The 27,176-nt window shown below is 43.3% G+C and overlaps 1 long non-coding RNA gene across 1 annotated transcript in view; it reads left to right on the forward strand.

Annotated features, from left to right (window-relative positions):
* Positions 1–26,912, forward strand: part of LOC143844236 (uncharacterized) — a 37,550-nt gene extending 10,638 nt beyond the window's left edge. Inside the window, exons 2-4 of the long non-coding RNA XR_013233881.1 lie at positions 21,921–21,971; positions 25,382–25,504; positions 26,207–26,912. This is a non-coding gene — a long non-coding RNA (uncharacterized LOC143844236). The remainder of the gene's footprint in view (positions 1–21,920; positions 21,972–25,381; positions 25,505–26,206) is intronic.
* Positions 26,913–27,176: the final 264 nt, after the last annotated feature.

Consider the following 27,176-nt stretch of genomic DNA (forward strand, 5'->3'; position numbering starts at 1 on the left):
TTGATTTGGGGCGATCTAAATTTTCCTTCTGCAACAAGAAGGACTGATCCGGAGTGACCCTACCTTTATTGTACGGTATCTTAGAGTGCTTTTGCTCAATATTTATAAAATCCAGATTGAGAAACCAGGCTGTTTTGAATCTGGGCTTTGCTGTGTGATACAGAACCCCTGATTGGCCAAAGCTGGTCATGTGAGAAGCTTGCCTTAAAGGAGAAGCCCCTAATTTCTCTCAACTTCTGTCGGTCTTGTGTTTTCTCCCCTCCTCTGCCTTTTTCGATCCTCTCCCCCCCCCTCCAAGAAAAGAAAGAAGCTCCCTGCTTGGCTCAATGGGAGGCTTTGCTCCGGCCCAGGGACTTGCAGGGGAGGGGGTGGCCGGGGGAGACTTTGGCTCAGCCCTCAGAGTGGACCTGCTGTGGCGGACCTGCTCTGAGCCTTCCCCAGCTGCCCCCCTTCCCAGTGTTCCCCCAGCTTCCGTGTGGCCTTCGGAGCTGTGAGGCCCGCACAGAAGGCTCCGCCGGCCGGCCACCTACCTGGTGGGGGTGTCTGGGTGGGTCAGGAGGCACTGTGCACCTCCTGACCGGCCAGTCCAGGGCCAAGGGGCCAATCATTTTCCCCCATCCCAGACTGAGCCCACCCCCACACCCCTTAGCCTTTTATTTATACCGTGGAACGCAGTTTAGAGATGCTTAAATCCGGTGACCAAAGATGTGAATTCCTAAGACAGATCATTCTACAAACTTGAAAAGGGCTCCAGAGCCTCTGGGTATGCTGAAAAAATGTGAAATTAAAAAGAAAAATATACTGGGAAGCTTTAAAAAGACAAAAATGATAAAGGAGCGCCTCAGTGGCTGTTGTTCGGCAACCACAACGTTCCAAGATTTGGTTCTGTTAGCAAAAGGCAGGAGGAGAGGTAAAGCCCTACTTTGGCCTTTGACAGAGGGCACGCTGGGGCCAGGCCTGGCTGGTATTGCCACCTCCAGTTTGGGAAGTTCCTGGAGATTTTGTGGTAGAGACTAAGGGGGTTACAGCTTGGGGACTAGGGAGGCCTCAGTTGAATATGATCCCATAGAGACCATCCTCCAAAGCAGTAATTTTCTCCAGGGGGACATATGTCTGCTGTCCGGAGTTCAGCTGTAATTCTGGGAGATCACCAGGTGCCAGCTGAAGATTGGAAACCTTAGGCCTGGAAGCAACCTCTGTAACTCAGGCCTGTCTGCTTGCTACTGAGCCTGCTTGCACAGAAGGGTGGTCTATAAATCTTTAAACCGCCCGCGGCGCCACGGGCACCGCGGACTAAATAAAGCGCTAAGGGCTTGTGGGGAGTTAGGGCGGGCTCTGTCCGGAATAAAAACTTGGAAGAGTGAATCAGGAGCCACAAAGTGTCAATCCTAGACCGAGGAGGCAATGGGGAGGCCGCCATTGCCTCCGCCACGCTGCGGGGAAAGGAGCCGGCTCCTTTCCACCCTCACAGCCGCCCAAACTCTGCCTTCTCCCGGCCGCTGGGGCAGCCATACCGCATCGCAGACGCGGTGAGGCCACTCCGGCGGCCGGGAGAAGACCGCTGCTCACTTGCCATGGGCGCCGCCCCTTCTCCCGCCGCCTGCTACCGGCTCGCTGCCGCCACTCTGGACATCAACAGAAGCCTTCAGACCACTTGTCGGCGCCACCGGCGCCCGCAGCCACGCCTGCCCAACTCTGCCTTCTGCCGGCGACACTAACAGGTAAAGGCTGACGCTCACTCGCCATCGCCGCCGGCCCACGATGCCCCGGAGCGCTCGAAGGACTGCCCTTCGCCCAACACATCGACAGCCGGAGCCTGTGAGCCTGCCGCCGAGCCGCCAACCACCCCCGGACATCACCGCGCCCACGGAGAAGCTGCCGCCGAGTCCCCAACGGCCCGCGCCACCAGACAAAATGGCCACCAACCACACCTCGCTGCTGGCGAGCCACCGGCCGCCCTCGACCCTCACCCACCGCCTTAGGACGCTGCCGCTCGACGCTGTCGCTGGTAGGCTGCCTTTACTCTCCCTACCCTCGCCTCTCCCTCTCCCTCTGAGATCCCTCCCATATAACTCGCCACTGCCACTGCCCCCAATCTACCTCCCCTCTCTCTTTCTCATCACTGCTAGCGCCCATTGTATTTTTACTACAATGGGCTTTATTCCTAGTCTAATAATAATACTGATTAACAGCAGCCTTCCTATGAAATCCATGTGTGGTATAGCAGTTAAAGTATCAGGTAGGGTATAGGGTACCAAGATTGGAATCCCCATCTTGCTGTGGAAACTCACTGAGTGATTCTGAACCAATCACATATTTTCAGCCTACCTATCTCACAGGGTTGTTATGCAGATAAAAAGGAGGAGAAAAGAATAATGTGAGCTACTTTGGAAGGAGGGTATAAATGAAGAAAATAAATAATAAATATAGCTGAAGATGCGAGGCAGTTTAGAGGTGGGTTGGTGCCTGAAAAGTCCTTGACAGTTCCCTACCATATCCACTAGTCCTTGAAGATTCCCTAATATAAGGTAGGCCCAAAGGGGCCTTAGTTTGCCTAAGTAAAGGCTGCTGGGGGGCTGTGGAGGAGGGGTGGAGGAGCTGGACAGAGGGTCAGGGTCAGACAAAGGTAAGTCGACTATTGGGTAGGAAGAAGACAGGGCTGCCAATTCCAGGGTAGGAGAGCGATTTGGGAGCTGAGGAAAGTGGTGTTTGAGAGGGATGGTGACCTCAGAGGAGTATAATGTCACAGACAGCTTCAAACAACCAACAACTTTATTGGCCCAAGAGAACCCTGAATACCGATAGCCAAAACTGCTGAACTTATATACATTCTTGAGCCTCCTGCCAGGACTTACCATTGGCTGTTATCAGAAGCCCGTGATTGGTCCTTAATGTCTGTCCAGTGATTGACTAAAATCCCAGGACCAGTGAATCCCCAGCAAGGATTCAGGATCCCAGTCTCGGTTCCCAAGCTCAAGGTCTCTTTATGTCCACAAACACAACAATACACAACCTAGGACTTTTGTTTTTGAAAACTGAAAATAGTTTTTTGGGGAAAGAATTTATCCTGCTCCCAGTACCTTTTACCCAGTATTCAAGAATGCCAGTTATAAATGTCTTAGTATCATTTATAAGTGGAGATTAACACAATTTATGTGCTAAAGGGAGGTTAATAAAGTCCAGAACAAGTTAAGCCAGAAGCAGCACTACAAAACTCTATTAGCATTACTACCTTAGGGACTTTTAAAAATGGCACACAAGTGTAATAGTTTCATCCAGCTAAAATACCTGGAATGGACTGAGAGTTCAGAAGATTTCACAATGCATCTGGTTCTTGTAAATATGTTCCTAGTTGTTAATATTTCGGCTGTTTTTCAAAGAAAATGTCAAATAATTATTGTTCCTAGGTTGACTTCCCCCAAGATCCCATAGGGTTTATCTGCGTTTCAGGCTACAGTCTGGCTCTTTTACTCCACCTAATCTAGAATCATCGTAATCATCAGGGAGATACTATTTCCCAAGTCTCCCCCAGTCTGCAGATATCTAAATATGCACTTAGGCCACACTTAAACAGATGTTTCTGCAAATTTGAGGGACTTGTAGGCTTACAGAAGAATATGTCTTATTTAAAAAATGGGGTGGCGGTTAAATTCCACATACTTCAGGAGGCACAGGAGGCCAAGAAGTACACTGTGCCTTGCAAGAAAGTGGGGGGAGATGGCACTTCCCCTCCTGCAAGTTTTACAGCCCCCCCCCCCCAGAAGCTAAATGGAAGTCAACACCACTACACCCACACTTAGCCAGCAAGTCTGCGGCCTGTCTTCTGAAAGGTAGGTGAGAAAAGCAGCAAGGGTAGGGTGTAGTCTTGTATGCTTTGGGGCGCGTTGGCCACTTTCGTGGCCATTTAAGCCCGAGGCAGCCAGCGCTGCAGCGCGGGGGGGGGGGTGAGAGAAGAAAAATAAGAAGAGTTGGTTCTTATATGCTGCTTTTCTCTACCTGGAGGAGTCTCAAAGCGGCTTACAGTCACCTTCCCAGTCCTCTCTCCACAACAGACACCCTGTGAGGTGGGTGAGGCTGAGAGAGCCCTGATATCACTGCTCAGTCAGAACAGTTTTATCAGTGCTGTGGCGAGCCCAAGGTCACCCAGCTGGCTGCATGTGGGGGAGTGTAGAATCGAACCCAGCATGCCAGATTAGAAGTCTGCACTCCTAACCACTACATCAAACTGGTGGAGGGGTGATGCCAGTGGCGGTATGTGACCAAGTGCCCACATGCAGGTACAGAGCTCTATGCCTGCATGCATGCGCTGACTGGCATGTCATCACCACCCCTCCCCCCCCACGGCGCTTGAATGGCCACCAAAGCAGCCGAAGCACGCCAAAGCATTCTATTCCTAAACAGGAAAAAAAAATGCCCCAGGTGGATTGGCAGCGCTGCATAGCATCATGGAGCCACCTAGGGCATTTAGTGTCCCTTCCGAGACATGATAGTAATCCCAAGGCAGGGAGAGGAGTCAGGCCTGGAAGCCCCTACTCCTCCCTGCCAGATGGGCCTGGGTCAACATAGACCCTAATGGTGCCTATGGCAGGGAAGGGAACACCAGAAGAATCCATGTTCCCTTGCTGTGGGGCAACAAGGGACTGAATTGGGCTGGTGACAACATCATGTGGAAGTGGGGATATGCCCCACTGCCAGATGAGTGCTGGTCCAGGCCTTATTCCCCGTGCAGAAAAAGTCTAAAGGAAGCAAAGAGAATCTCCATTTGAAGTAGCAGAAAAGGAAGTGCAGATTTTTTGGGGTCTACCAACAAGTGTGTTGTTTGGGTCTACCAACAAGAAAAGGGAAGTTTTTGACTTTTTAAGTCAGATTCTACAAGAGAAGTAAATAAAATACCAGTCAAAAATGCCATTTTCAATAGAGGTATACTTACCAAAAGTAATCAAAACAGAAGAACAACTCAAGCTAACTGCAAGCAGATGATCCACATTAAGGAACTGAAGAAAAATCTTCAAACAACACAAAGTAAAGCTCAGTAGAAAAAACAGCCATGGCGTCAACATTGAGACAAAATTGATAGATTAATAGATTAAAAATGGTATTATCAAATATTAGTGAGCTCAGTTCTATGAAACATATGAAAATTTTCAACGAACTTAAAAAGCAAGATACAGGTATTTTATGTCTACAAGAAACCCACATACAGAAACAGGAACATATTTTAAATATTAAAAAATAGGAAAAGTATATCTTGCTTTAGCGCTAAACAAAATGTACAGAATAGCTTTTTATATAAATAATTCACAATTAGAAGTAATAGAAAAATTAAGAGAACCAAAGGTTAGGTATCTAATTTTAAATCCCCTATATACTTACGTATAAGCCTAGTTTTTCAGTACCTTTTTCACTCTGAAAAAACCCTCCTCGGCTTATATGCAGGTAGATAGGGTAGTTGAAATAAACGCCTGCTCCAGCCAGCCAGTCGTTGCATTGCCTTTTGCAAATGTGTACTGAAAGCTGAGCTTGCTCTGGCAGCTTGTAGGACGCTTTGACTGAGGGACTCTTTTTTTCCCTTTTGCCTTCAATGGCAAAAGGAATGGCAATGCTGGATGGGAGAGGCTGTGATGATGGAGCATTTCCCACCCTCGGCATATATGTTAGTCAATAAGTTTGCCCAGATTGTGTGGAAAAATTAGGTGCCTCGGCTTATATGCGGGTGTATACGGTATGAGACTTCCAGAAGACAAGGTGTGTATGCTGGCAATAATATATGTTCCAACATAACAGTGGAGGTACATTTCTATTGAAGATCTAGAGCAGGGGTAATCAAACTGCGGCCCTCCAGATGTCCATGGACTACAATTCCCAGGAGCCCCTGCCAGCCACTGTAGTAGGTGACAGATATTCTTTACAGGAGCACAGTTCCACTCTTGAGTCTTTTAGTCCAAGCCAAATGATTCCCCTTTTTCTTCTTACAATTCTACAAATCTACTTACAAGATTAAGTCAGTGGGCTTAGAAAGGTCTCACTTTTTTTCTGATTGTACTGTTGAAAAATTAGTTCACTGTCATGTCTCTGGGATCAATTTTTACACATTGAATAAATGTATCCACAGAAGAAAGCATATCTTGTCTTTAGGATACTGTATAGCCACTCTTGTGACTCCTCTTGTGAGTTATAACAGAATTTCTTTTTCCAGCTGTGGAAAACCACCATACTGCTAAAGCTTTTTCCATTATCAATAGCAACAGTTAAATTTGTACATCTGTAATTATTGCTCGGCCATGATTTTTTCCCTAACATCACAGTCAGTTGAGAGATGGTATCCAGAACACAATACTCTACAACCTAGATCATTTATCACCCATTTTGACACAGAAATACATTAAGTGGTTTTAGAGACAAGCTGAGAAAACCTCAGAAAACTGATGGTAATCAAGTAAGCATAAGAAATAAAACTTTTCTGAGCCCCATGAAACATAATGACAGTTTGTTGAAACTGTATGCCTTTTTCCCTTTTAACATCAAGTCTTGACATTGATTTAAAAACCTGACAACAATTGGCCAACTGGAGTGTTGACTCCACAGTTCCCTGACAAGTCAGCAGAAGGACTGTCTCATTTTTCTGGTGTCCAAAAATGAGAGATTGCAAACTGTTTTATCTATTGGGCCATTATTTGAGTTGTGACACATACTAATTACAATGGCAAAGATTATCTTTTTGTTACAAACATAATAGTGCCCAACATAATAGTCTTGCAATAGTGCCCAACATAATAGTCTTGCTACTAGCTATGTTTTCCTCAGAACCTGGCTGAAACTCACTTCGGCTGCGTGTTGATGCCACGGAGGGCCGGTTGGAGGTGGACTCAACCACCCCAGCAGCCTGTCCGTAGTGTGCACTGTGTCTGGGCAGCGTGTGTGGTGTCAGGAAGCAAGGTGGGTCCCAGCCTATTTGCCCAGGTTGCCGCAGAGAACAGCTTTCCTCTCTCCCATCCTGTGTTAATGTGAAAACAGTCTTGTTCAGTGTCTGAGATGGATGTCTCATGGTTAATATTTCACCACAGTTGCAGGTTTGTATGGAATGGACCCTGTTGGCACGTTGTTTGATGTACAATCTGACTTTCTGAGGTTTGAGGCCTCCATATGAGATGGCATGTAAATGAGCACAGCTGATGCTGCTCAGTGGCCAGGGGCTTATTTGCCAGGTGGCCTGGGGGCAGCCAACTGAAGTTTGCACCCTTCGGCTCCCCCCACACAGGTTACTTCCCCTAGCGGCAGATTCCAGTAGGCAAGAGGATCCGCTCTCCCAGTGGGGAATGGTGTGGATCTCAGGGTGCCTCTTGAGTCCGTGGGATGTGACACAGTCCACTGACTGCGAGGTCAGGCCTCCTCTCCCACACTATGCCAACCCTCCTGTGGGAGGTAATAAAGTTGTGACCTTGTTCATACCCAACATTGGTTTGTCATGTCTTATTCCAGCCCAAAGTCTGTTGTGATAACTCTCATTAGAATTATATTACATTGGTTCAAGTAGGATGCTCAGAAAAACAGGAATTTAAAAATCAGTCTGCCACCAAGTTTACTATGCCACACAAGGACCGATTATGCATGGGGTGAAATGCCTGGGTTGGCAGCAACAGAGCTGCGGGGCTAATCCCTCCCATTATGTCAGACCTTGCTGCCATCCCAGCTGCTGCCCAGCCCTGGCCCAACTCAGGTCCACAGATGGCCCACGGTATGGAACATGGATTCTTCCACATTCTCTGAGATGCTGCAGGCACCATTGGGGGCTAAGTCAGGCCAGTGCTGTGCATAATGGAGGAACTGGGCCTTTGTGCCAAGCTCCTCCCCAAACCTATGGTGTCCCTGCAGGGACACCACACGCCCCTGTCAGTTCCATGGAGCCATGGAGCTGGCCGGTGTGTTCCCTCACCTCCACCTTGTTGGGAGAGTGGCATGCTGCTCCCCTGCCATTGTGCGGTGGGGGACCATGCCCCCTACTCCCTCCTGCTGCCACCAGGCAGTGCACCAGGCTTTCCAGCTCCAGGCTATCCACATATACCGGTGGATTCCCTCCCCTGTGAATACATGGGAAGCAGTGGGGCATGCCACCCTGACGCAAGGACCTGGCAGCAGCCTGGCATGGCTACTGTCATGCATAATCAGTCAAGGTTTTTATCTCCCATAACTACAGTTAGGTCTATACATACAGGATAATGAGGAGGTGGTAAAGTGGGTTGTACCACTTCACATTACATGTGTGGGATACTGCTTTCAATATTGAACTTAAAAACCACTGCAATCAGAAAAGTAGGACATGGGAGGAGAGGTTGCATTCAAATTCTTTTCCTATTGCACTTTGTAGGGAGTTTTTTACAGAATAAAACATTAAAATGGTATTTACACCTCAAACTGAAGCGGTATGATCCAAGTTACCACCTCATTCTTCAGTAGACCAGGCTGAACTCCTGGGAATGCTTTAACAACTCAGGCTGAAATACATTTGATACTCAGTTGTGTGATTTTTGGCACCCCAATGAGGAAAAAATTCCCATATCCTTTTCTCCATGAGCGAGAATCCAACTTGGTGAAGGAATGATTAGAAGCAGCAAAAAACTGCAATCTTGGGCTCACTCTCCTGGAAGTAAGCCACTCTGAAGTAAACAGGGTTTATATTTCAGTAGACCTGGGTGTAAACTGCACGGAGCTTTTATTCCAACCCCAGATCGATTCAGTCCCTGCCCTCTACACAGAATGCGATTTCCGTTTGGATTTTGGGTGATTTAAATTTTCCTTCTGCAGCAAGAAGGATTGATCTGGAGTGACCCTACCTTTATTGTGCGATATCTTAGAGTGCTTTTAATCCTCAATATCCAGATTGGGAAAGAAAGCTCCGTGGTAGAGAACCTCTGATAGGCTATACCTGGTCATGTGACATGCTTGCCTACACCTGGTCATGTGACACGCTTGCCTACACCTGGTCATGTGACACGCTTGCCTTAAAGGAGAAGCCCCTAATTTCTCTCAACTTCTGTCGGTCCTGGATTTTTCCTCCCTCCTCTGCCTTTTTCGATCCTCTCCCCCACCCCTCCAAGAAAAGAAAGAGGCTCCCTGCCTGGCTCCTCTCCCCCCCCTTCAAGAAAAGAAAGAAAGAGGCTTGGCTCCCCCCCCCTTCTGAACTACCCTAACCACGTGCAGAAGACTTTCCTGTTTCAATGGGGGGGGGAGAAGAAGATCTGATTTCAAAGCGATCTGAATTCAACAGGATTGACAATGGAATAAACAAAGTAAGTGCAGACTCTGCCCTGGTTAGGATTGCTTCTAAAGATCAGAAAGAGAACGGGTTAAGCAGCCCCTCAGTGTCTTTCTTCTCTTGTTTGCAGCCTCCAAGCGTGTTTTGCATCTAAAAAACAAATTGTTAAGAATCACACAACTGAGTGTCACATGTGGTTTGAACTTTACTGAATAATGGGAATGGTACGATCAGATCAGAGAATGGATCAAAAAAAGGCTGGATTTCATTCTTTGTGAGAAAATAACCAGAAGAAAATGCTCTGGTCCCCATTTGGAAAATACCCACAAACAAGAGCAGAACCAAACTGGTGCCTTCTCTGTGAAACTGACCAGCTTTATAAATATACCTCAGTGCTTACAATGTGTGGTAGCATGAGCTTTTAAAGTTATAAATATGAGTAACATGTAGATACAAAGAAATAAAACATTCCTTACCATCTTTATCTCTTTTAGAGCAGTCTTACAAGTAAAGCTACTGTTTTCATTTCTGCTGAGACAACATATGTAGAATCTGAATTTAATTTATAGGTTTACTGAGAAAATCAGAGGAAGTTCTATTTAAATTCCAAGAACATGATGGGGATTTGCCCATTATCAGTCAAAAACTCAGTTGAAATTTTACAGGATTACTCATATTGATCAGGAAATCTAAAAAAGAATAATAAAGGAGTGTCACACAACCCCTAAGGTATGATTCAAATGAGAATTCCTGGATAACTAACCGCAAATCCATCGGGAAGCGGTTATAGAATAAAACAATGCTACTTAAATAATCACATAAAAACCATTGAAATCAATTAACTCTGGAGTAAGGAATGGCTCATGTTAATGAGGTTAGAAATCTCAGAAGTTGCAAATGCAGTCCTAGTAATAACATTGAGCAAATATGCATAATTTTATATTACTAGATATAGGAGCAGTAGAGCTCAGCCAAAACCCCTGGCCTTTTTGATCACATAAGTACAACTAATGGAAAGCATGAATATCAAGACAAAATTAAAGAACAAATATCTGCCCCAGATCATGTACCCCAGAGAGAACAGGATGTGAAAAGAATAGAGTGACAGAAGGCTGCAAGGAAGAGAGAGAGTATCATTGGTTTCCATCCAAACAATGTGGAAGTAATTGAAACTTCACAAGAACATTTCCATAATAGCAGTGCATGCAAAACAGGAAAATAGAGCACACCACAGATCCCAACTTACTGGGCTCCCACGGTCACATTTCATTCATTAAGTTGGAAGGATGTTTCTCCTTTTCCAACCTTTTATAAGGTGTTTATTATAAAAATAATGGATACTAAAGTATCTTCATCTAACTATATAATGGCATCACAATCATCTCAGTTACATTTTTTTATCTTCCTTCATCATCATTTTAGAAAGTATGAGTCAGATCCTTAGTATAGCTGTTTTGACCTCCTTGACCAAACAGATGTTAATGGGCAGATCCCCCAGATGTTTATTGCATCCCTCTCCAATGCTTGACAAAAGTAGTTTCCAGTGTTCCCCATATCCCAGAAGAAACCATGAATTAAATAAATAAGGCTATAATTTAACGGAATACAAAGGACCAACCCATGTTTAACAATACCCATCTGTTTAACTCCAAGTTGCCAGTGGAAAATTCATATCTCCTTTGTTAAGGAGAAGGAAATGCTCACACATGGCCAACACGTTCTGTACATAGAAGGTCCTGGATTAAGTCCACAGCATCTCCAGTTAATGGATCTTGGAATGTAGGTATTGGGAAAGACTGCAACCTGCAGATGATATTGAGCAAGATGGAACCAATAAGACTGTTTCCCTTGTCCATATTCTTGCTAATTTCTTTATGCAATGCCTTGCCTTCTGCTTTAGAGGGTTGGAGCAGTATTGAATACTGCTTGCTGTTTTCTCCAGTTATATACCCTGAAGATGAGCTGAGGAGAATGAGCAAGTTATTTGTATTAGTTTCCTGTAAACTCTGAGCCTGCTCCCCAAGTAATCCATTTGCTTGCATTATAGCAATGTCATCAGTGTTTGCTTGTGTTCTCTTCCATGATAAGGTCAAAAAGTTTCTTCTTTAATGCCAGTTTGCTGATTTCTTCAACAGCACACACAATTTCATGTCTCCCTTTCCTTGTATTTTTCTGCCGTTGGTTTTAGTAATCCAAATTATGCCAGACTACTTTTATTGTTACTTTCACCCAGGGAGCCAGCAGTGTGTGTGAGGGGGGATTTTCACATTATTTTACTGTATATGGCACTCTTATTTGTGTTTTGTTGCAATTGACTTTCATTAACATGTTACCTAAAATGATCAATAGCCATATTGCACTGGTCTTTTTTTATGGGGTAGGCTCAATACCCTGGGGGAAAATCACGACTTGAGGGTATGAAAATCCCGTTATTTTCACCATATTATTACATGTAAAATAATGTGAAAAAAATATTTATACACCCATGGCCCTTTCCAATGATGTTGCAACATCTTCTGGAGCCCTAACAGTCCAACTAAACCAAAAAACTAGCCACCCTGATCCATAACTTGCAAAACCCTGTCCCTAAGTAGATTACTTGAGAGTATGAAAATCCCAATATTTTCACCATATTATTACATGTAAAATAATGTGAAAAATATTTATACACCTCATGGCCCTTCTCAATGATGTTCCTGGGGGGAAAGCACAGCAGGCTTAGCAAGTGCCATGTTAGGTGATAGATCTCAATTTTGCATAGCAGCACAGTATCTCTAGTGCACCTGTGCAAATGTTTTTAAAAGGGGAAGCTGATCTGATGGCAGCAATGACAACATTGCTGATGTCCGCCACCCTTGAATTTTAAAATTGGATTGTAACCCAGTGTGAAGAACAACAAATTTAAAGCAGGAAATAGTATAGTGGGTGCAGGAGGAATGGGCAAATTGCTGAGTGCTCAATACCAAGCCATTTCCAAAACTTGGAGGTTAAGCACACAGAAGATTAGGAGTAAAGTCAGTATGCAGAAGAGGCCTATGTCTATATATTTCTACTGTACTATTAAATATTTTAGATATACACTTAAAATGCTTTTTAAAAATGTTTTAATGTCTTGATTCTTGCTGATTTAAGACCCTACAAGTAAATGGTTACAAAATTGGGATGAAGCACTTAGGCACATCGCTATGGAGCTGGCAAATGGGCTGCTGTGGCAAATGGGCTGTTGGCCCTAGACCAAACACTGCTGGGGGTTGGTTTCATGTGTCTCTCAGCCTGACCATAAGTGGATACAGCTGGGCTGGAAAAGATGCAATATTGTCACTGCATCCTCTTCCACTGCCAGAGCAGAGTAGGGGTACCATCTTGGAGGCAGAGAGAAAGAATCCAGAGGCAGAGCCAGCACTTACCTTGCGAGAGATCCTGGGTCTGACATCTGGCCTCCTCTGTACCTCCCCATATAAAGCAGTACAAGGCAATAATGTGTAAGCCAAGATCTGCAGCTAAGTTCTAGAAGCTGTAAAGCATACAAGGTTCCCTACTCACCCCAGAAAGACAGTGTAGCACACAGTTCCACTTCTGAGGCTCACAAGCACCCCCATCCCACCAACAGTATTTCACACTTGCTAATCAAATAGTACTCGGTTGTATGGTGTTGAGGTTATCACAGTCACTCCCCCACACACCATTCATTTACTGGACTCAGAAGTAAAATGTCCACAAATAATTTAAAAAGGACATTAACACAACAATGGAGAGGAATTGTTAATTTTATTTGCTTCGGCTAAGTGGGTAGCTGAATAGATAACCTATAACAATCACTCCTGAGAAAGCACACCTTACAGTAGGAGGCCTGTCCCAAAATCCAGAGTGGGAGCACAATATCAATTCAAGAGTGATACAAACCTTTAAACTATGGGAAAGGGGTACTTAATCTCACTGAAACTATATTTCCTCTTACAAAAATACAGTGTATCATTTAACTCATTATTTGCAAGGACAACCATTTTGAAATTCTGATTGAAATACATATTTCCTGGACATGGCCTACCTAATTAAGAGATCAGTGCCGTTATATTACTAATTATCTTACATAAGGAACAGTTCTAAAAAAAAAGAACAAGTACCAAAAACTTAACATGTTGCAAAACCTCAACAAGGGATACAAACCAAAGTCAAAAGCATTGTTGCATGTTATAGTTAGATAAATGTGAAATACTGCAGACAATAAACTAAGCTCGTAAAACCATAAATACCATCAAAGCTAAAATATCAAGAGAAAAACAGATTAAAAGAATCTTTGAATAAGATTTTGTTTTCTCATGTTGGAACCATGATTTACTCGAGTGATTCTCATGAGCGGCAGTTTCAGTATACCTTTTTCTGCATGCCTACACTGTGTACACAAGACTCACAAAGAAATGTCCCTACTCAGAGAAATTATTACGCTTAAAGTCCCAAAGGCTAGCCTGATTTTTTCATTAACAATCAACTAGTGACACAACTTACATCAAACTACTCTTTATTATATAAGCTATCACTTGACTTAGCGCTCTCTTAAATCTAGTTTTTTAGTTTTAGAATCTACATTTTTTTAGATGTGGACATCTTACTTAGTATCTGGCAGGACAGTTATGGAGGAAAGGCAATACCCCGAGGAATTTTTTTTTTTAAAGGTAAGGCTTATGTACTTACAGGAGGTTCTTGCCATAGAGTTCCTGGTGATTTCTAGAGTGACAAACAGTAGCTCTAGGAATCACCAGAAGATAGCAGCAGGCAACAGGACCTAGGGGAGGGAAATCCCACAAACACCAAAGGCTTGACAACCTTAGTTACAGGACAGGTTATGTGGGTCTGTTATTGAAGTGCTGCCTAGCTGAATTTGAGTGCTGCTCAACCACATCACTAAATATCACCACTGTCACTAACATTAATCAATAAACATTATAAAGTTGAAGTTGTGTCCAGCTAACTCACTGCCTACCTGATTGGATCTGGGGGTGTGCTGCCAATAGGGAGATACTACTCTGCCAGTGAGGGCCAATCATATCAATTTGCACTCTGCCAATTAGGTCTAAGCAGTGTAAATTGCACTCTGTCAATGAGGGCCAATCAATTTAAATTGCACTCTGCCAATGAGTTCCAATCAGTTCAAATTGCATGCAGACAACTCAATCCTTACCTGATTGGCCTGCCCTGGGAGTGTGCAGCCAGTAGGGAGAGAACACTACTAATCATGGCCATTCATGGGGCTTTTCTGTTCTCTTCTTCCTCCTTGATGGACAGAAGAAGTGTTGGCCTCTCTGAAAAGCTCTGCTGGGGGTAAGTTACTCCAGTCTCAGACTCTTTCCATCCTCCATCTCCTCCAGGCAAGGGAGGGAAGCCAGTTGCTAATTCTAATTCTCCTCCTCCCATCCTGTGGGCTGCAGGTTCTCATGATGAGCCAATTATTCCATTCCTAACTTTGGCCTTGAAGATAAGGACCAAGGCAGGATTTTAAATGCTACTGGCCTCTGTACTCATATATGATTTTCAGTTTGACCATTTTACTTCAAGCCAATGCCCAGTTTTTTGCCATTTCCTCTGTAATCTGCTTAGTATTTTCAGAAGATCATTTTAAAATAATAACTAGAATATAGGTGCTACAACTACATATGCTTGTATTATTTTCCTTCAGTTTCACATGGTACACAGTTTTAACATGGGATATTTTCAAACAAGCTGAATGAAAGGCTTTTATTTTAAGGATTCAAGAAACTGGGTACAACCAAAAACAAAGTTCTCTGAGTCTCTAGTGCATAGATAATCAATGCATCATCAAGTTACATAGAAGTTCAAAAACTCAGTGTTTAGAGAGCTGAATTCACTTTTTCTGATGCTGCACACATAGCTGAAGTGTTGACTTACATTAAGCGGAAAACCAGCTTTAGTGGTCAGGAATCATGCTCTATCTCCTGAACTAAAAATGCAACATTAATGTACAAAAAGACCCACAAAAAAGCTGTATGGTTTATTTTTATCATATTTCAGTCTCATGTTTTGTATGTGTTTTTTGTTTTAGGGAAGTTTGTCATGAAAACTATTGCCAGGATATTTCTACAGGGCTACCAATATACAGGAGACTGTAGTACACATCTGATAGATATTGTGAAAAATATCTTTTTTTCAGCAGAGCATTGGCAGGCAGCAGCATATAGAGAAGTGGAAGAATGTTTTTATGTTATAAATTCCAATCATATTCTATGGACCTAAATCCTATTCTTTGTGCTGATGCTTAGAGTTGTCTTTTTCTCAACCTTTAGAGCAGGCTCTCTCAATCAAGTTATTGTGAAATCCCGGGATTTCTTGATGGCTCTGGAACGTTTTCCTGAATGGGTGGGAGTTAATTAATGTGTTATATATTTTAAGTATGTTAAACAGTTATTGGGTGATATATGGTTATGTCAACCTGCTCCCTTTCCAAAATGGCCAATGATTTGCCTGGAGGGGGTAGGAAGGGGAGGGCCCCCAGGTGGGCATCTGCACAGCTGTGCTTCTCTGCCATATTCTGCACCATCGCACTACTTCTGGGGTTTCTCAAAGCCTGAAGAATATTTGAGGGGTTTCTCAATGGTAAAAAAAAGTTGAGAAAGGCTGCTTTAGAAACTCTACAATACAGTCAGGCATCCAGAATCCCAAATGGATGGCATTATACAGTTAATAAGGCTGCCACTCAGCTAATCAAGTAAACTCAAAAGATTAATTGACTTTCACACTGGGTATTTGGTTCAGCTTTGATGCTGATGGGGGAGTTCTTTTCCCTCACTTCCACAGAGTATTGTGGTGCTTATTTTTAAAAGGACAATTTAATTCTGATGGTCGTTGATCAGTCACTGAACAAGAAGCACTGTCCGCATTCTTTGAGCAAACAGCAGCCAACTACTCTCCATACACATGCCACATACAGTTGAGACTCAACACTCCACTTAAAACCCAACAATATTTCTGGGATATTGAACCATCATTAAAACTGTTTTTATTAGCATAATGAAAACTGAAACACTTGCATGCATCCAGAAAGAACTTCCAAGAACACAAAATTGGGTACAATGGGCAAAGACTGTCCCATTAATACCCGGACATGTAATTTAGTTATGGAGACACATCTATAAACAAAAACGAATAAGGTTTTTAAACAGCAGCTATCATATACTTTGCATCTGTGTTAGCCAAATGGAACATAAACTGCTTAACACAGACCATGCTTGGCCTGCTTTGGCAACCTTCCGTTTATTGCTGATTCCCAGTACATATTATGTATCAAGAATAAACTACATCCAAGTCACTACCCAATGGGAAGGACTTTTGCCAACTCCAGTCCATTATTGTTAAAGCCAAACTTCTGGCAGCCATGACCAAAAGAAAAAGTAGGAGTTGGAAGCACTTAGTTGGTGGCATGGCAGCAGGAGCTGCAGTGATTGCTCTCATATCCACTTTCTTTACTACTACCCAGTTGTAAGCTCAGCACCCCATGAGAGTCGACACCACCCACAGCAGCTAAGCAGAGAGCTTTAGCTAGTAACTCCACTCCCTGACCCATCCCAGTCTCTACACTAAACCAACATGTATCATGACTGATATCATTAGTTGATAATGCCGCTGCAATTTTTAAAATTAAAAACGTATAACACCCAGATTTCTTTTTCTGCAAAAGAGAATTATTTAGGATTCTAGAAGTTTTTCTGACCTAGCTCATCTACAAACTTCCTACAGCTTTTAGCAAGCCACAGTTTTTCAGCCTCCTATCTAAAATATGAGGATAATAATAGAGACAGAACTTATAGGACTAAATTATTGCATATACAAAGATAAATGCAAATATTATTACTTGTTGTGATGGAATGATATTTTTAAAAGCTTAGAAATGCTGTACAAACAGCTGAAGGACTATGAAGAGTTAATTCTTCAAAGCAACAGAGAGCCTTGAGTAACAGACTGCTCCAAACAATCTGATTGGTTAGCATCAGCTAAGCAGAGAAAGACATGAGAGCTGAATGCTGAGGAGACAATTAGATTTCTGCCTTGTATCTGATTTCAGCCTTAGCTGAGAAAAGTCAAGTACTGAGAGATTCAGCCCTGACTGAGAGCAGTTTAACACAGACAGGAGAACTGAGGGAAAGTTGGCAAGGACATGGGAAGCAGGTTAAGACTTCCATTCAGGCCAAAGAAGGGGGATAGAGTTTCTAGTTGGAGAAGAATTTCCCCACCCAGTCAAACAAGGAGTTAGTTCTGAAGACTGCAGAAATTCCTAGACTAGTGTGGTTATAAACTGTCTTTAGAGACCTTAAGAATCAGTTAAAAACTCAAGACAAGTAATGGTGTTTCAAGAGAAGGGTTTGCATCCTGGAGTGCACGAGCCTTCAGAAAACCAAAAATTAAAGGATACTCAAAGTATACTGAAATGTTTTGGGGAAATATTGGAACAGAAGCTTCTCAACATAAAGATTTAAGTCACTGTGAAAAGCTTAAGAAATTTGCAGTATACTGAAACAGAAATCCTAAAGTCTATTCATGTACTGGTTTTACCTCAGAAATTTCAACCCTTGAATTCACCTGACCTTTCCCCTCTGTGTTAAATAAAATATTTTGCTATTTTTAAATTTCAAAACAACTACCATCAGCACAATCCTCCAATCTACTGACTCATCGTTTGGTTCATACATTCAGTCAGGGTAGTACTGAAACAGAATCAAGAAGTGACATGAGTCCTTTACCTCCTCCATGCAGAGAGCCTCTAGCATGAACTGCTCTCTCCTTCTGTGCTCTATTGTACAGAGGTCTGATTCACAGAATTTACACATGCACAAACATTTTCTGAAGAGGAGAAATGGCATGAACAAACTGGGCATCTATGTGTTCAAGCACTCATATGAAGGATTCAGTTCACACTTGAGGCTGTTAGTGGAGCTGAAGGCTTCCACTGCTCCATCAACTTGACGAACCAAAGTGGCACCTCCAATAGCAAAGCCAGGGAAGAAAGGAACAAGTAGAACCAAGCAGAGGCATGGTTACATGATGAAGGGATAACGGCTTTTATTTGAGACAGTTTTTTTTTTCAACAAAGAACTACCTCTATGTCCTAACTGGACTGAATTATGAGCAAATACACAAATATCAAGTGCTAAATTATGATCAGTGTTAAGAATAATGCTCTGGAATTACTCTTCCTACTTTCCATTATTCTCTCATACTTAAAAACTTCTTTAAAGTATACATTAGTCTGTTTGCATATTAACACTGGTTTCCATGCACTGGAATGTGAGTAAAGAATTGCCCAATTCACAGGCCAAAGTTATAAAAATGTAAACACTGGGCAGCTTTGGTTTGCTGCATGAGACAGAATTTAGGCTGACATCAACCAAAACAGTCTAACTATAAAGTACATGGGAATTCCAGAGTCTAGAAGGAGTTTGTGAAGGCTATGAGGGATGATCCTGGCAAAATGCCCAGCCATCACAGAAGGCCTGTGAATCCTTAACCACAATGGGAATATCTAGGATCCTTTGCAGACTGCAGTCTTGCAATGCTACGCAATCACTCCTGCTACAGCATTATTAAGCAGGTGTATTTCCAGCAGAAGCTGGAAATAACGAAATCATAATCTGAGTCACTATGGTGTCTTCCATCACCACCCTCCTCTATCACATGTAAGTCAGAGAGCACAACTGACTGGCTAGCAGAGAGCACAAACTGAAAAAAAAACCCCAAAGCCCAGGGGGATGATGTTATGAGAGACGGTGTCTGAATTGTCACCAGCCATCACGGAAGCATACAGGAAGCCAGCCAGAGCCAGGAAGGACACTGCCCCGGTGCTTCCTTTCTGCCACTTCAAAAATATCAACTAATAGGCTCTCTTCAAGAAGTGCTGCACACAGATTGACATTAACTCTTGGCCTTTGCCTTAAATTATACAGTTGAAAAACAGAAGGAAAGAACTGCATGCTAAAACTAATCCTCATCTGTCTCAAAGACTTTCAGTAACAAGGTGATTGGGGGATTTTAAAAAACCAAGGCATAGAACTTGCTGTTTAAATGATGTAATTTCATTGATGGTTTCTTTAGTATTCTAGCCAAAGCATCTAATTCTGGAAAGGGCATATATTTCTGGCTTATAAAGCAGTGTAAAAGAAAACAGATCCATTGTCCTTCCCTCATTTCCCAATCCAAAACTGAATTGTGTAGGGATGCCAACCTCCAGGTTGGACCTGGGGATCCCCCAGAATTTCACCTCATCTCCAGACTCCAGGGAACAGTTTCCCTAGAGAAAATGGTTGCTTTGGAAGGCATTGAACCTCATTGAGGTCCCTTCTCCCTAGGCTCCATCCCCAAATCTCCAGGAGTTTCTCTGCCTAGATGTGGCAACCATCGACGGCTGGGGTGGGGAGGCAGCTGGCAACTCTAACGCTAGAACACATCTTGATAGGAAAGCATAAATTAAACCGTCAAAGGTTCTGCATTGTATAATAAGCAATTTTTTTTCGTATATGGCTGATGCCACAATATAATGCAGGAATTTCCACAAATCTTTCAAAAATATTTTGTTTGTTTGTTTTTAATCTTTATGACTTCACAACCCTGCACTCCAATGCAAAAATTAACTTTTAAGTAACATAAAGTTCCTAATAAAAGCATGCAGTATTTTATAGGCTGGAAAAGGTACAGTGAAAAAATACTGGCTTCAAAGAACACTGTCTTGACAATAAGCCCCAGAGCATAAAATAGGACTCTACTTAGGATTGCTCCCATTGTCTAGTGCCACATTGATCACTTGCCCTGCCATTCTTATTTTCCACCCAACTTAAAATTCTGAACACTTCTCAGATTCTCAATTTTTGTAATAATTCAGGATCACACATTTACTCTTCAACATTGTTATTCCTCTCACAGTTACTTTCCACATTGCTGGATGAAGTGAACACCTGTTTAGTCAAGAATGCCACATTGAATAAACATAATCTCTCTGTTGTAAACAGTTATGAGGCAGACACATTTCCCTAACTTTAAGCATGCTAGATTTGGTTGTATGCTCAATTATTTAGATTCCAGCCTACAAAATTCCAGCCTTCAAAATTATTTAAAATCCATTTTGAAATAGAAATTTGTTAGTTCATACCTACATTATGCATGGAGCTGTATATGTAAGCAAAATATTAGGAGCTGGTTGTAAAGCACAAACAATTTTATTACAGTCCTTCACTTTTTTAAAAAAGCTGATTATCCTAGACTAAAATTAATTAAACTCTAAGACTGCATAGGAAAAATGTGACATTTTATTAACTGTGGAAGGAATGTTGGTCCTTAACTGCCCCTCAAGTTCATAGACAAATGAGATCAGTTTTAAAAGGTTAAGTAAATAAGATATTTTATAATACAGTTCAGATGAAGCCTTTTTCAACAAAGTTGGTTTAAGAGTTCAAAAATTGGTTTACAATGTTGAAGATTTTAATGACTATTGATACCATTATATTACACTAGAACTGCAGCTATTAAATAGCCAAATTAATTGGGGAAAGTTTTTTATAACCCACAGCGAACCCATTTTTGCCTCTTTGCTGTTTACACATTCCAAAGAAGTCATCTCTGCTTTTATTTTTGCACCATTCTCCATTTAACCTTTTTCTTTTAATTTCTGAAGTGCTGTCAAAAGTCAGGCGTTCCTGGGTTGGCTGTCATAGCCAGAGTTTATTTTTATTTATTTATTTATTTATCTATCATACTTCTATACCGCCCTCCCCGGAGGCTCAGAGCGGTTTACATTATAACAGAGAACAATACATAAAACAGTCTGTAGAACATGTATAACTGATAACTAATAATTGTAACCAAATAACAACACAGTATAACAGTAAACAATATAGTAATACAAACAGGTCCAGGGCTTATTGATGGGATTCTGAGGTGGGGGGGAACAGCAAGCAACACTGACCTGACAACTTACTGCTTACAGAAAGCCTGAGCAAAGTAACAAATCAGTAAACATTATAAAATACAAACTGTCCGCTCACTCACTACCCCATTGCCCATCCCTCAGGGTGTGCCACCAATAGAGACAGAGCAGTCTGCCAATGAGGGCCAATCAGTTCAAATTGCACACTCCCAATGAGGACCAATCAGTTCAAATCACACTCTGCCAATGAGGGCCAATCAATTTAAATTAGCTCAATTAGCTCAAATTGCATGCAGATTAGTCACTCCTTACCTGATTCTCCCCTACCCTGGAAATAGTTCCCCAATAGGAGATAGCCCTCAGCCAGGAATGGCCTGCCCTAGTAGTGTAGCCAGCTTGGTGTAGTGGTTAGGAGTGTTGACGTCTAATCTGGCAAGCCAGGTTTGATTCTGCGCTCCCCCACATGCAGCCAGCTGGGTGACCTTGGGCTCGCCACAGCACTGATAAAGCTGTTCTGAAAGTGCAGTAATATCAGGGCTCTCTCAGCCTCACCTACCTCGCTGTCTGATGTGGGGAGAGGAAAGGGAAGATGATTGCAAGCTGCTTTGAGACTCCTTCGGGTAGAGAAAAGCGGCATATAAGAACCAACTCTTCTTCATCTTCGCCTCAATCAGGAGAAAGTTCTCAGCCAGGAAAGGCTAATAAGGGATCAGCTTTCTGATTCCAGTTTTCTGTCTGTTTCAGAAGTTTGGTGGGTAGAAGAGGAGCCAGCCTTCAGAACATGCTCTGCTGCCAGTAAGTTGCCCTGGCTGCCGGGCCTCTTTCACTCACAGGAAACGGGGGGGGGGGGGGGGGAAGCAAGCCACATTCTGGAGTAGCCTCTGTATACCTTCTGGAGAGGAGCTGTGGGAGACCCAGAAATGGCTCCCTGCTGGCCCTCTTGGACCCAGGGTGGCCAGGAAAAGCCTCTACCCTAGGAATGCTTACTCATAAGTAATTCATGGGCCCTGCCCTGGGAATGTTTACTTATGAGTAAGTCAGGGCCCTCAGCCAGTAATGACCCACCTTTGTAGTTTAGCCACAATCAAGAGGGAGTTCTCAGCCAGGAAAGGTTAATAACTGGTCAACTCTCATTATGCTCGATCTGTCGGCTGCTTTTGACATGGTCAACTATGAGTTATTGGACATGGGTACAGCTCTCAGCTGTTAACTCCTTCCTCCATAATCTGTTCCAGATGGTAGCAGGGGGGGAAGAGATATTGTGCCCCTTTTGGATCCCTTGTGGAGTTCCTCAGGGGGCGGTGCTCTCCCCCATGCTCTTCAATATCTTTATGCACCCTCTGGCTCAGCTGGTCTGGAGCTTAGGGCTGGGCTGTCATCAGTATGCTGATGACACCCAGCTCTATCTCCTCATGGACAGCTGACTGGGCTCCCCCCTGGGCCCATTCACCAAATATTTGGAAGCCATTGCTAGATGGCTCAAACAGAGTCATCTGAAACTCACCCCCTCCAAGAGGGAGGTCCTATGGCTGGGTAGGAGGGGGGCATACCAGGAAGCATGCTTGCTCACCCTGGCTGGGACACAACTGGTCACCATGCCCCAGGCCAGGAACTTGGGAGTGACCTTGGATGCCTTGCTATCCATGGAAGCACAGGTCAAAAAATTCATCAGGCATTTTTCCATCTCTACCAGGTGAGACTATTAGTGCCCTATCTGTCCTCCAAGCATCTGGCCAGGGTGATCCATGCGACAGTCACCTCCAGGATTGATTTCTGTAACTTGCCGTACACTGGCCTGCCCTTGTCCCTGACCCAGAAATTACAGCTTGTGCAAAATGCAGCTGCTACGGTCCTCACAGGAACACCTTGGAGGGCCCATATCCAGCCTTTGCTGAGGCAGCTGCATTGGTTCCCAGTTGTAGCCCGGATCAGGTTCAAGGTTTTGGTACTGACCTTGAAGGCTTTACACGGACTGGGACCCACATATCTATGAGACCGCCTGTCACCAGGGCCTTGCACTCTTTGGGTTCCAACTTACTAGTAATTCCTGGAGTCAAAGTGGCTTACTTGGCCTCAATTAGGGCCAGGGCCTTTCCAGTCTTGGCCCCTACCTGGTGGAATAAGCTCCCAGAGGAGCTACAGGCCCTGCCTGGAGCTTTCAGCTTTTGTCAGGGCCTGTAGGATGGAGCTGTTCCACCAGGTCTATGGTTGGGGCCACTGCAGAGAGAAGATCTGTGGACCCCCCAAAGGAAGGTATTCCACCACATTTAACAGTGGTGGCCAGCAGTTCTCCCCTAGTCCACAGTGGGGGTAGGTGGGGGAGGGTGGTTTGCCACCTCGCTTGTTATTGGAATCTGTATATTTGTTAATTGTTGTAATTTTAGGGGGGTTTTAGGGGACGCTGCATTTTTATTTTATTTTTATCTTGTAACCCACCACAAGCCAGCTCTGCTGAGAGTGGCAGGAAATTAATCATCATCATCATATGATTGTATATTCCATCACCGTGCCAAATTCAGGCTGACAGGAAACCACCATGCAAGGAGAAATGCTTCTAGTCAAGCCTTTCCCCCTGACTACTTAGCTTTCTAATAAGAAGCTGGATGCTAATATAATACTGTCCTCAAAGAGTTATGCTGGTGCTTTTCATAAATACACAGTCATGGTGAGAATACTGTCGTTTCTCAGGAAAGCAACATCCTGATCTCTGGTCTGCACAATTCAGTCCCTCTGGGAAAGGCTGATAACTTTTTACCTGTGACATTCCCAAACTGACCATGGACATTCAGACATGCAGACAGCAAAGCTCAGTTTGTCCAATGTCAAGTGCATTCCTCAGACACACAGACTAGCATGAGGTCAAGCAAGCACATTCACTAAGGGTATAGATTCTAGGAGCGGACAAATTAAAATTGCATTTCCTATCCCTCCTACAGATCCATATGGAATTGTTTCTAGTTCCATGGGGAGATCCATGTTCCAGTTTAGCTTTCCTTGAAAAATTGGGCTATAGCAAAGACACCTCTAATGTTCAGAATAAATTGAATGCACTTAAATAGAGAATGTTGTTGACAAACAGTCCTGGTAAATTTTAGATGAGTGGCAGGCACTTCCTAAAGTGGCAGAGAGGCAGCAACGCTCCTCCTAAATGAGCAAAGGGTAATTTCCTTTCAATCATACAAGACGAATTACTGTAAATGTATCTCATCTGGCAGCCTTTTTTGGTTCCACTAAATGGACAAACTGTGAGAAATGAAATAACACGCTGGCATCTGTACTTGCCATGGTAAAATTACTCAGACTTAGGAAGAACAGAGTTGCTTGTTCAGTTTATTCTAGAAAGGGAAGTGCCTGATTTGTTCTTTTTAAGGCTTCCTCCTCCCTCGTTCTCTCCAAGGCCCCACTGAATCCAATCCATGTCTGGCGAGCTGCCTCCTTGGCTATTGATTCAGCATCAAGCAGAAGCCAGACTGAGTCTAAGAATGAAGGCCTGGATTTCTTGTGAGAAAGCACAGGTTTTGGAGTGAACGGCTCATGGCTACAAGTTGGTCTTGATACAGGGAACCCCAAAAGCTCCTACATTTTATTAGAAGCCAGAATGAAGAGGCTGTCCCCCTATGGGAAGCACACAAATATGAACTACCTGGGTGGCAGATTTTACTGCTGCTAAAAATGAGTGGGAACTGTATCATATGATCTGGTTTTGAGAAAGATTGCCTTGAGCTGCGGTTGTGGTCTGAATCAACTTCTCTCTATTCCTCAGCCACAATGCAAACTTCAGAACTGATAAATTAAAAAGAAATTTGGAAGGGGGAAATTTAAACGGAGAAGAAGAACCACCGTTATCTTTAAATCCCAGAGAATCTTTTGGCAGAAAAGAGGGGAATAAATATTTCTCTCGCTGAAACCGCCACAATCCTTTCTTAGTTTGAGAGCCGAAGAACTCTCCTCTCAATCCCACTAGCTTGCTTGCTCTCTCCCTGCCTGCCTGCCTATCATCTTGCTCTAATTGTTTCCAGATTTGTGTGGGAGGTCAGGGCCCGGGAGTGCTGCTTCATGCCAAGTTTATAAACAGAGCAGTGTTTCCAGATGGCCACTGGCTCCAGCCTGGCTAGCAGGTTGATTGGGACCAGAATAACAACAGGTGGAGAACAGACAATGAATTCCTTGACACTTATTTTACTCCCTCCCCCCTCCCCCCACAGCAGCCACCACCATGACTACCAGACTCACCAGCAGACCCCTGATATTTTCCAGCCAGCAAAGGAATAGAAGGCACTGGAGAAAAACAAGTGACTTCCTCATTTCAAGAAAAAGAGGGGCAGAAGGTGAAGTCTGCTTTATTTTACTGCCATGGGCTACTTACCCCTGCTGTTAATTAAAGTTGCCTGTGGTGATTTATGGAGGGGGGCTCTTAAAGTTAAAGTGTACAAAGAACAAGTAAATTGTATATTTTTAAAAAACCAACTTAACATTCCCCCCTGTTCATGGACTCTTGCTCTAGGAACACAAACTTCCCCTGTTAATATTTTGGCAGCAGCTTCCACCCTCACAAACCTTTATATGCAGAATTCAACAGTCCAACTCTTTACATTTCCAGCTTTTATTCTTCCATGTAGACTGGCTGGAGATTAAAGCATAACATGATAGGGGATTTGCAGATTGTTTCAGGAAACCAGTCTGTAACTGGTTCATGACACATGTTCTAGTGTTTCTGACCACCTAGGCATTTAAAGATGTTATTCTAATGAACAGCATCATTTCCCGACTTTTGCAATGTAAGGTTGCCAGTTCCAGCTTGGGAAATTCTTGGGACTCTGGGGGGTGGAACCTGGAGATGGTGGGGTTTGGGGATGCATGGGACCTCAGAGGGATATAATACCATAGAGTCTGTCCTCCAAGACAGCCCTTTTCCCCAGGGAACTGATCAGTTGTAGTTCTAGAAGACCTCTGACCCCCATTTGGAGACTGGCAACCCAATCCCAACCTGAAGATAAAATCTGAATACTGGTGTTGCTTTTATATCATAGATCTACAGATCTACAGAATCTTTTAAAAGAAATCGTGAGGCTACTCGAAGCAAGGTTCAGCTTGTAAAATTAATGTACCCAACCAAGCCCATATGAGGTTTCACCAATACCTTTCATTCCTTTTCCTGCAACTTCAAGGCATGATTTCAATGACAAAAGGATTTAAAAGTTATTTCCCCTGATCTTCAATTTTCTCTACCCACCAGTCCAAACTACTCAAGTTACACCACAGTGTAAGCTCTCGCGATGGACCAAATCCAGCACAAAAGTGTTCAGCTATTACATCTAGTTTGTCATGGATGCTTATATGGATATGTACCCATATAATACACACGCACACAAGCACACATATTCCTATCAAGTCTAAACATATCTGTGGGTTTGTTTTCGTTTTTCCGGTATGCCATCTGAAGCATGGTGACAGAATGTAATACCAGTCTGATCAAAGACTATGATGAGACACAAGAAATGGAAAAACTCATCACCAGCTCTATAATAACCACTCCAAGTCCTCACCTACATCTATCCATATGCTTAACCTAAGGCTAAGATAAGGTAAACTGCCACTATCGACTAGGCTACAGTGGCTATCTTGTAGTGTAAATGTGTAATGGGCATATATGCATTTAAAACTGAAAATTCAAAAATAATATTGAAATGTGTGAACATATGTGTTGACATAGTCTAAATTTGTGTTTGCCATGTTGGTTGCTTTTTTCCATTAACAAATACTTATCAAAGATGATGTACAGATGTCCTGGTTGTTGTTTCAAATTAAAGAAAAGCATGTTTCAAACGTGGCTGTTGCATAGCCCATCATTCCCAGAGCTCGAACAAATTACTCCCAAAAGTGTTCAAAAGCGAGCCATATCGCTGACTTCTAATGTTCCTGCAAGGAGCCAGCTATGCTTCTCCTCAAATAACTTTTGAAACACCTCAAACCTAAATTAAGTTATTTTTCCCTTTCAAA

Source organism: Paroedura picta, chromosome 9, assembly GCF_049243985.1.
Source record: "Paroedura picta isolate Pp20150507F chromosome 9, Ppicta_v3.0, whole genome shotgun sequence".
In the NCBI taxonomy this organism is placed as follows: domain Eukaryota; kingdom Metazoa; phylum Chordata; class Lepidosauria; order Squamata; family Gekkonidae; genus Paroedura; species Paroedura picta.